The following is a 10,758-nucleotide window of genomic DNA, read 5'->3' as shown; positions in this document are numbered from 1 at the left end:
TTATAATATTTTTAATCCATATAAAGAGAAAGCTTTAGTAGTACTAAACAAACAAACAACAAAAGAATAAAGATTCATAGCACTGGGGGAAAAATAGACTAAGATCTCCTAGCAGCGTTTCAATATTCTTGCCATTATTGGTCTTTTTCTCACAGAGAAATTTTGAATAAAATGTCTTAACTAGGTATCTCTGCCAATAAAATTGACAAGATAGTTGCAGAGAAGCTTTCAAATCCATTGCAAAAGCAATTTATATTCAGTTTACACTCATGTACAGTTAAAGAATAACATTGGGATTTAGCTTTTTCGAAGTAGTCTTAGAAAGAATTTCACCAACATTGATTAAGTCAATACAGTAAAAATATGCTCTTTATGATTTTTTCAGGTATAAAATCATGCTTTACATTATAGCAAGAATGGAAAAAAATTCATACCTCTTCTACAGATATGCTTTGACATTATATGCAAATTTGTTGTAAAAAAAATACCAATCTAGTGTTATATAATTAGCCCACTAATTCAATTCAATATCTATCTATATCTATATCTATATCATCTATATCTACACTGTAAATGTTAGCATTGTTAACATTGCATGTGTGTGTGTGTGTGTGTATACACACAATGTGTTCACATTTTCAAAACATTTAAAAAACTCAAGACTTAAGCAAGAACAATTGGATTGCAGGATCTCTCACTGTTATAAAGAGCACTTTCTTCTTCTTTTTTGAACATTTTTGTTTTCTTGGAATAGCTTAAAACAGTTCATCTACATTTTTCTCCAGTTACATTTTCTCAAAATATAGCACATGTCATCTTCTTGCAATGGATTTCACCTTACACTGGAGAATGAGATTAAAGCTGTGCCTGATAGATAAGAAGCACTTAATGCAGTCTTTACTACTAACAGGAAATTGTGTTGATCCATCTCAGCTAGAAGTTAATTGTGCTAATAGAAGATAGTGGGGGAGCAGGGAGTGAAAGTGTTAGAGCACTTGAATGCGATGAGTCTATTTTATATAGAAATGAAATTCATATCCTATTTTTGCTTGTGATATGTAATAGTTTATAAGAAACTTGTATAAGAATACATACATTAAATCTTACTTTTTAATATTCATTATATATTTATAACTTCTGTATGAGTCAGGATTCTCAAAAAAAAAACCAAAAACCAAAAACCAAAAAACAAAAACAGAACCAGTACAGACACAATAAAGATATATGTATATTGTTTTATTTTATTTTAAAGATACATTATTTTAAATATTTTTTTTTCTTTTTGAGAAAGAGAAAAGCTAGTGGGAGAGTGGGTCAGAGGGAGAGAGAAGTATGAATCCTAAGCAGGCTCTATGCTCAGTGCAGAGCCTGATATGGGGCTTGATCCCGTGCCCCCCTGATCAAGACCTGAGCCAAAATCAAGAGTTGGACACTCAACTGATGGAGCCACCAAGGTGTCTCTAAAAATGCATTATTTTAAGGATTGCTTCACCTGATTATGGGGGCTGGCAAATCTGAAATTTGTAAGACAGGGCAGCAGGATGGAAAGTCAGATAAAAGTTGATGTTGTAGTCTCAAGGCTGCAATTGGTAAAGTGGACAGGAAGATTGGAAATTCAGGCAAGACTTCTGTGTTACAGTGTTAAGTCAGAATTCCTTCTTCTTAGAGAAACTTCAGTTTCTGTTCTTAAGGCCTTCAACTTAGTGGCTGAGGCCTACTCACCTTATCAAGGATAGTCTCCTTTGCTTAAAGGAAACCAATTTTAGATGTTAATTCCATTTACAAAATACCACTGCAGCAACATCTAGTGTTCTACCAAACTACCAGGACCATAACTTAGCCAAGTTGGCATATAAATTAACCACCACAATTTCATTATGTGGTTGCTCATATCAAGATTTGTATATGGCAGTAATTATTTATTGAATATAGTAATTTCTTAAGCATTATATATTTTAGAGACAGTTGAGTGTTCAAAAGTATATAATGCAAGTAAAAACAAGAAGGTTTAAACTATAACATAATAAAAAAAATAATGAATTAAAACAAGACAAAAGTTCAGTAGTTAAATGCTCAAAGTGGAGGTATAATGAACATTTTTGAATTGTTTCCTTAGACTACAAAATAACTTTCAGTTGAGAAGCCATGTAACTACTTAAAAGTAGTTGAAGACAAACCAATAAAGAGGAGCTAATGAAAGCTTAATAGTTAAAAGGGGTGCCTGGGTGGCTCAGTTGGTTAAGCATATGATTTCGGCTCAAGTCATGATCTCATGGTTCATGGGTTCGAGCCCTGCATCAGGCTCTGTGCTGATAGCTTGAAGCCTGGAGCCTGCTTCAGATTCTGTGTCTCCCTCTTTCTCTGCACCCCCACCCCCCGCTCGTGCTCCGTGTCTCTACCTCTCAAAAATAAAATAAACATTAAAAAATGTTTAAATAAAAAGAAAGTTTAATAGTTAAAAATAATTAATGCTGAAAAGAACCAATATATGTGCCAAGTATTTTAGTTTGCAAATAAAACATTAAAAGGGAGAATTATTTATTGGAAAGTTAAAATAATATAGTTTTAGTTTGAACAAAAGTGTTGACCAAAATAGTTAATATTAACCTTATTCTATTATACATAGTTTTTCCTTGTCATATCTCACATTCCCATGCTAAATTCTCAGGTGACTTGATTCCATTTTAAAAGTTTTCAAAGGGTTCTCAACCTAAACCACATTTTAAATGGAATTGATTAAGAGAATACAGCAATATTTTACAGAATTCAGGGGTCATCTTGTGCATTCCCTTGTGGAAAAACTCTGCTGGAAAAACAATAATCATTGCAAGAGAAACAGCAAATTCCACTTACTTTTCAAAAACAAATTAAATCCATTTATGAGAAAATCTTTAAAATCTGACAAATTTGAGCTTTCAAATACCCATACCTATGAGACAGCGTTTACAATTATTTTCCTTGTGAGAAAGAACACTTCTCTTTATTTCTCTGCTGCATTTTCCTCAAGCCAGCAGCAAAACACCATTCCTTTGTCTGTTTCTAGGATTGGTCAGGAACAGTTGCAACTGATACTGAGATTACTTAAGGGACAGGAAAGCATTTCCAGTGGCATTAAAACTTGATTATCTTTCAACATAACTTAAAAGTATTACTTTATGAATTATTTACATACGATTTCAGTTTTAAATTAGAGGTGATTACTATAATATTGTCATGACTACAGAAATCACAGCAAAATAACTTAAAACTAGACAAACATAAATTGCACTGTGTTCAGAGCAAACCCTTGGGATTTTAGCACTCACTGTTGCTTTACTTATTTTGGTATTGTCAACTTTGTACGGCCCTTTGGTTGAAATGAAAATTATCATGAATATGACTTTTACCCTGCCTTTTGGTGTCATGGTCTTAAACATGTTGGTTTTTCTTAATAATTTAAAATTTGCTACAAAAAAAAAAAAGACTAACAGTTACAACAATGTACATGTGTGCTCTTAAACTTGTCTTGATGTAACCATGTAAAACACACAATAAAGAAAATATTCATTGAGCATGTGAATATTTGAAGTCAGTTTGTTTGAAATACAAGTTATGAAATATATTCCTCTTTGTAGTTCTATATAAATGGTTACATGTGTTCATTTGATTTCAATAATGAAACTGTGATATTTATATTGACTCATATATTGATATTTTTTCCCAGAAAAAAACTTCTATCATTGATATAGATAGACTCCTTAAAATCAAACATCATTTGAATTCAAGTGCAAACTATACCTCATATTTTCATTTTAAGTTTTCAAAATATAATTAACAATTCCCAGAACACAATAAAATAAAATAACGTATAAAGGCACCTGGGTGTCTCAGTAAGTTAAGTGTTCAACTTTTGATTTCATCTCAGGTCATGATCTCATGATTCCTGAGATCGAGCACCTCATTTAGTTATGTGCTGACAGCACAGAGCCGGCTTGGGATTCTCTCTCTCTCCCTCTCTCTCTGTCCCTCCTCTGCTTGTGTGCTCTCTGTCTCTGTCAAAGTAAATAAATAAACTTTAAAAAATCCATGTAAAAATGCTTCACTTGGTCAAATTTTAAAGTAATATATGACAATTAGGAAATAATACACATTAAAACCTCAGTTCATATAAATGCCCACCATTTAAGAAATCCTCTCCTTTATAAGTCATATTTATATATAATATCTCATTTTATACTTCAAATTCTGAGTTAATACTATTATTATCCTAATTTATATTATATCCTAATTTTAATGGCAAAAAGTTTCTCCTTCCACCCACAAATACTGCCCACCCCATCATTATCCTAATCTGCTTCATATTTTGAGTTATGGTTTTACTAATCTAATGTATCCCAGAGTCATGTGAACATATTCACATTATTTCATATGAAATATTTTGGAGGTTTATCATCTGCCTGAAAGGACCTGTGTCTAGAATATGATGAGAATAAGCCTTAAACTTGTCTTCAATATTGCAGACCTACCAAACGAGATGTAGAGACTAGTATCCTCATTAAACAAGGCCATCATTCCATTCTCTGGGAACTGTGGGACTCACCCACCCACCCACTCCTTCACATTAGGGAACTGTGAGAATGATGCAAAGCAGAGGATAGCAGTGGTTAAGAGTGTAAGACTGAGAAATCATGGGGCTGTATATTAATCCTGGCATTTCAACCTACTAGCCATACGGCCTTGAGCATGGTTTTAAGTATTCTAAGCTTCATTCTCCCTGCTGGGGACTGTAATAGCATTTGTAATAGCACTGTTTTGAGAGTTAAGTGAGGTAATTCACTGAAAGCACTTAGCTTAGTGATTGGATATAATAAACAGGCCCAAAATGGGAACCCGTTGACTGGTTATCAACTGAGACATTTTAGATTCATTTTCGTATTGATCTCAATTTGAGGGTTACTTTATCGTTAATTAGTATTGTGTCTCAAATAATTAAATTCTATTTAGTTCTTATTTATGACAAGAGGAAAAACTCTTTGAAGGGAAGTGGCTTGTTTTGGATATTCCTTGATTTTTTTTTTTTTTATTGGCATGATATCTATAGCCAATTACCATAGCTAATCAATAAATAACTGAATCAACAATTTTGTTAAATAACCACTATTTTTTTATTAATATATAAGACAAAAAGAAGAAGAAGAAAGGTTAGAACTGCCAAGCTTCTTTAATTCTCTAATTAGAAACACACATAAGTCACAGCTGCTGTTTATCAATTCAGTCACACACCTGTCTACCACATATTTTAAATTCATTTTTATATATTGATGTTCACCATATATGAAGCCATCTCTCATTATAAAGTCTTTCAGTTAATGTTTTATGTTTTTCAAAACCTACATTATAAGCTACATGGCTCATTTGGCAAGAGCTACATTTTGCATTCTATGCTTTTGCCTTCTTTTCCCCTATGCTATAGAGATAGATTTATTTGGGAGAAAACTAACTGCATTTTGCTATATATTTTGTTGTGTGAAATTTTACAGTATTGTTTAGTAGGAGACAGATGTACATACAGCTGCCCAACAATGACCCTGAGATATCTACTTTTTAATATTCATGTCTGATTTGTCAACAATAGAGTTCTATTTTAATAACGTGATCAAGAATAGAGTATAAATATTTCAGTCTTTACTTATTGGTTTAGTACTTACTTACCAAAGAAAAACATAATCCTGTATTCATTACTGATGAGTTAAAGAGTTCACTATGATTTCTTTCAGAACTTTGAAATTATTATGCAAGGATATGGCATATGCTGCTCATTGGCTAGCATTATACAGCCCTCGCATATGGTCTGCTTAAACACATTGATATAACCTTAATATGTGCAGGGTTTTCGGAAAAAGTTATTTCTTGAAAGAAAACATGTAAATCAAAGAGTAAGTCAATTTCTTATTGAAATAATTCAATTTCTTATTTCTCTTATAGTCTTATTCTCAGTTTTAATTTATAAAGGCACTTAAAATACTAATGTCACTTTTCATACAATTTGGATGATTTTTACTTAAATTAACTTTCAACTTACAAACAAATACCCATGTAAGAAAAAATTATAAGGTAATTTATATGAATAAGTATGTCCTAGAGTACTCTTTCCCTCTAAACCTTTGGCTAAAAAGCAAACACATGAAGAGGGAAATGGTGTGAGGCTATTGTAAATAACTTGGTCTAGGAGACCATTAGTCTGAAAATGCTATCTTTTTTCTACAGCCAATTAAGTTTTGGCAAATTACTTGACTATTATGGAACTCAATTTCCTCATTCTTAGAAAAGTGATTTTAGTAAAATTAGGATTATACATCTACTAACTGAATGATTTGATTTAAAGCTACATATGATATACACAAAATATTCTTAAAAGTCCATTGATATTTTATAAATAGGATAGATATTTTATCTAGAATAAGACATATAAATTGGACATATCTAGGTTATGAAAATGATAAATGCAAAACACATTCATTCATGACCATGTGGAATCTTCCTTAATTCCAGGTTCTCTTGTTTAAATAAATAAATGAATAAATAATCCTTCTAGGCTGCATCACATCTCTGTGTGATGTTATATTCTGGTGATTTTAGACATAGTGAAAACTGAGACACATTCTGCTTCTTTCTCCATTTGCATCTATAACCACCCTCCTCTCCCATTACTCCTGTAACACTTTCAGCTTATAATATAATAAAATAATTTCTTTACTTACATTTCCATCCATCAAAGAAACTATAAACAGCCTCACAATATTGATTTTTCAAACCTAGAAATTTTAAGAGGGAAATGAAAGCTAAAAAATGTAATATTTTATATAATATTGTAATTATATATATATACATATACATATATATATATACATATTTAATTTTTTTAAGAGAGACAGAGAGAGTGCATAAGCAAGCAAATGGAGAAGAGGGGCTGAGAGAGGAGAGAATCCCAAGCAGAATTGACACAGGGTTCCATCTTACGACCATGAGATCATGACCTGAGCCAAAATCAAGAGTCAAATGCTTAACTAACTCAGCCACCCAGATGCCCCTAACAGAGTGTAGAGCATTGAACAAGAAAAGCATTTCCCTATAACCACTGATGGGGAAAATGAGGAGCAGCTAATCATAAAATTTTACAAATAGCAGAGCTCAAAATCTGAAGTTTTAGAAGTCTGTGCCATCACCAGAGTGGAGCCTGGCAGGTGCAAAGGTGATCCTGTGGAGAAGGAGGACAGAGGACTGGGAGCAGACAGTGTTGTCTAAGAATCCTCTGGTTGCACTAGGGGACAGTTCCCTTTTTGGAGTGCATTTGGGAGAGGCTGTCCTGGCTCTTCATTGACAAAAGAGCCAGAAGTTGCCATTGAGCTGCCCTATTTATTAGCTTAGAAGCAGAGGCAGCTGCTGAGGACAGGAGCTTCTGTCCTTCTGTCCTGAAGGCCACCTTTTGCTACCCTTAACCATAAACTCCAAGCCCCTGCACTTTTGTGCAACTGCCCTTCTGGGAAAAATCATCACCAGCCAGGATGTGGCAAGACCCTCCCCCAGAGGATCAGCACAGGTCCACACCATGCAGAGTCTGTGTGAGCCTAGTCCCTAAAATTTGGAGTTTTGAAACCTAGCCGGTGCACCTGAGATAAATCATAGGACCACTGTGCCTCTGGGCAGGCAGAGGCTCAGACACAGACAGAGATCTGAAAGAAGCCTGGGACACACAAGGAGAGATTGTTTGCTCTTCTGTGAGGACTTCCTGAATAGTGGCAGTCATGAACTCTTCCCTCCAGGGATGAGAGAGCTGGCTGATGCCATTTTTACCACTACTCATGAGCATGGACAGACTTCAGTGGGCACAGTGCCCACAGTGGAGGCTTGAGCTGCTTACACCAAGCCCCACCACCCTGTGCTCTGCATGTGCTTTTTCATTAGGGCAAGTATGCCTGAGAATCAGAGCAGGGGTGGGCACCTCCCAGAGAAGACCAGTCCAAACCCCCTGACACCTATTAAGTCTGCTGACCAGAGTGCTGCAAAGCTTCAGCTCTAGGGGAAATAGGACCTAGTCTCTTTTAACAAGCAGACCAAAACACACCTAGCTAAAACTTGCTTCACATTGGACAAGGTAAAAACAGTTCCCCTTGTAGGCAAGGAAAATCTCTGCAGAGGACTGACCTGAAGGAAAGAGTAGCTAAAACACAACAGCTGAGTGCACACAGTGCATACCAGAAACACTTCCTGAAGTACTAGGCCCTGGACAATATATGATGTCTTCTTAATATAGCTGTTATTCTCAGGAGCAGACAACATAACAGTCTTTCTTAACACAGAAAAGGCAGAGACCCAGATAAAATGCCAAGACAGCAGAATTCATCCCAAAAGAAAGAACAAGAAGAGATAACAGCAAGCTATCTAATCAAAACAGATATAAGTACTATGCTTGAATCAGAATTTAAAACAACAACCATAAAGATACTAGCTGGTTTGAGAAAAGCAGAAACAACACCAGGGAGGAACACTTAGGTGGCTCAGTAAGTTAAACATCTGACTTCAGCTAAAGTCATAATATGGTTCATGGGTTCAAACCCCACATCAGGCTCTGTGTTGACACCTCAGACCCTGGAACCTGCTTCAGATTCTGTGTCTCCTTCTGTCTCTGCCCATCTCCTGCTCATGCTCTCTCAATAATAAATAAACATTAAAAAAAAAAAAAAAAACCGACCAGGGAGTCCCTTACTGCAGAGATAAAAGACTTAAAAACTAGTCAGGTCCAAATAAAAAATTATATAACTGAGATGCAAAACTGATTGAATGTAATGACCATAAGGATGGTAGAAGCAGAGTAGTGAATAAGTGATACAGAAGATAAAACCATGGAAAATAATGAAGCTAAAAATAAAAGGGGAAAAAATGTGGAATCACCTTTGTTGACTTAGGGAACTCAGCAACTACATAAAGTGTAATAGCATTCATGTTATAGGACTTCCAGAAGAAGAGAAGGAGGAAAGGACAGAAGGTTTATTTGAACAAATTATAGCTGAAAACTCCCCTTATCTGAGGAGTGAAACAGACATCCAAATCCAAGAGGCACAGAAAACTCTCCTTAAAATCAACAGCAGGCAACACCAAGACACATCATAGTAAAGTTTCCAAAATACAGATATAAGGAAAGAATCCTGAAAGCAGAAAAGGAAAAGAAGGGGCTCCTGGGTGGCGCAGTTGGTTGAGCGTCCGACTTCAGCCAGGTCACGATCTCGCGGTCTGTGAGTTCGAGCCCCGCGTCGGGCTCTGGGCTGATGGCTCAGAGCCTGGAGCCTGTTTCCAATTCTGTGTCTCCCTCTCTCTCTGCCCCTCGCCCGTTCATGCTCTGTCTCTCTCTGTCCCAAAAATAAATAAACGTTGAAAAAAAAAAAAAGAAAAGGAAAAGAAATCTCTAATTTACAAGGAAAGACAAATAAAGTTAGCAGCAGATCTCTCTAAAGAAACTTGGCAGGCTAAAAGGAAGGACATGATATATGCAAAATGGTGAATGGGTAAAATATGCACCAGGAATACTTTATCCATCAAGGCTGCCATTCAGAATAGAAGGAAACATAAACAGTTTCCCAGACAAACAAAACTAAAAGAGTCCATGACCACTAAACTAGCCCTCAAATAAATATTAAAGAGCACTCCTTGAATGGGAATGAAAGAACAAAAGCCACAAAGCCTAGAAAGGAACAGAGAAAATATCCAGAAACAATTACTTTACATGTAATACATGGCGTTAAATGTATATCTATCAGTAATCTCTATGAATGTAAACAGACTAAATGTTCCAATCAAAAAACATAAGGCATAAGAATGGATTAAAAAAAAAAAAAGGCCCATCTCTATATGGCCTAAAAGAGACTCATTTTAGTCCTAAAGTCACCTCCAGATTGAAAGTGAGGGGGTTGTGAACCATTTATCATGCCAATGGACATCAAAAGAAAGGACGAATAGCCATACTTATATCAGATAAACTAGATTTTATGTTTATGTGATATATCCACCAAGAACATCTAACAATTGTAAATATTTATGCCTCCAACTTCCACACCCAAATATATAAATCAATTAATTAAAAAAAAAAAAAAAACAGGGTAGCAGAAAGAGAAATCAAGGAATTAATCCCATTTACAATTGCACCAAAACCCATAAGATTCCTAGGAATAAACCTATCCAAAGAGGTAAAACAGCTGTACTCTGAAAACTATAGAACACTTATGAAATAAATTGAGCAGGACACAAAGAAATGGAAAAACATTCCATGCTCAGAGACTGGAAGACCAAATATTGTTAAAATGTCTACTACCAAAAGCAATCTACACATTTAATGCAATCATTATCAAAATACCACCAGTATTTTTCACAAAGCTGAGCAAACAATTCTAAAATTTGTAAGGAGCCACAAAATACCCCAAATAGCCAAAGCAAAAGCAAAAGAAAAGCAAAACTGGAGGCATCACAATTCTGGACTTCAAGCTATATTACAAAACAGTAGCCATCAAGACAATATGGTACTGGCACAGAAAGAGACACACAGATCAATGGAACAAAATTAATAAAAACAGAAAGGGACCCACAACTATTTGGTCAACCCATCTTTGACAAAGAATGAAAGAATATACAATAGAAACAGCCAGTCCCTTAACAAATGGTGTGAGAAAAACTGCACAGCAACATGCAGAAGGATGAAATGGGACCACTTCTTATACCATGCACAAA

The sequence above is a fragment of the Puma concolor genome, chromosome B1, assembly GCF_028749965.1.
Source record: "Puma concolor isolate L17-30 chromosome B1, mPumCon1.1.hap2, whole genome shotgun sequence".
NCBI lineage: Eukaryota > Metazoa > Chordata > Mammalia > Carnivora > Felidae > Puma > Puma concolor.
Note: the sequence above shows the minus strand (reverse complement) of the source record.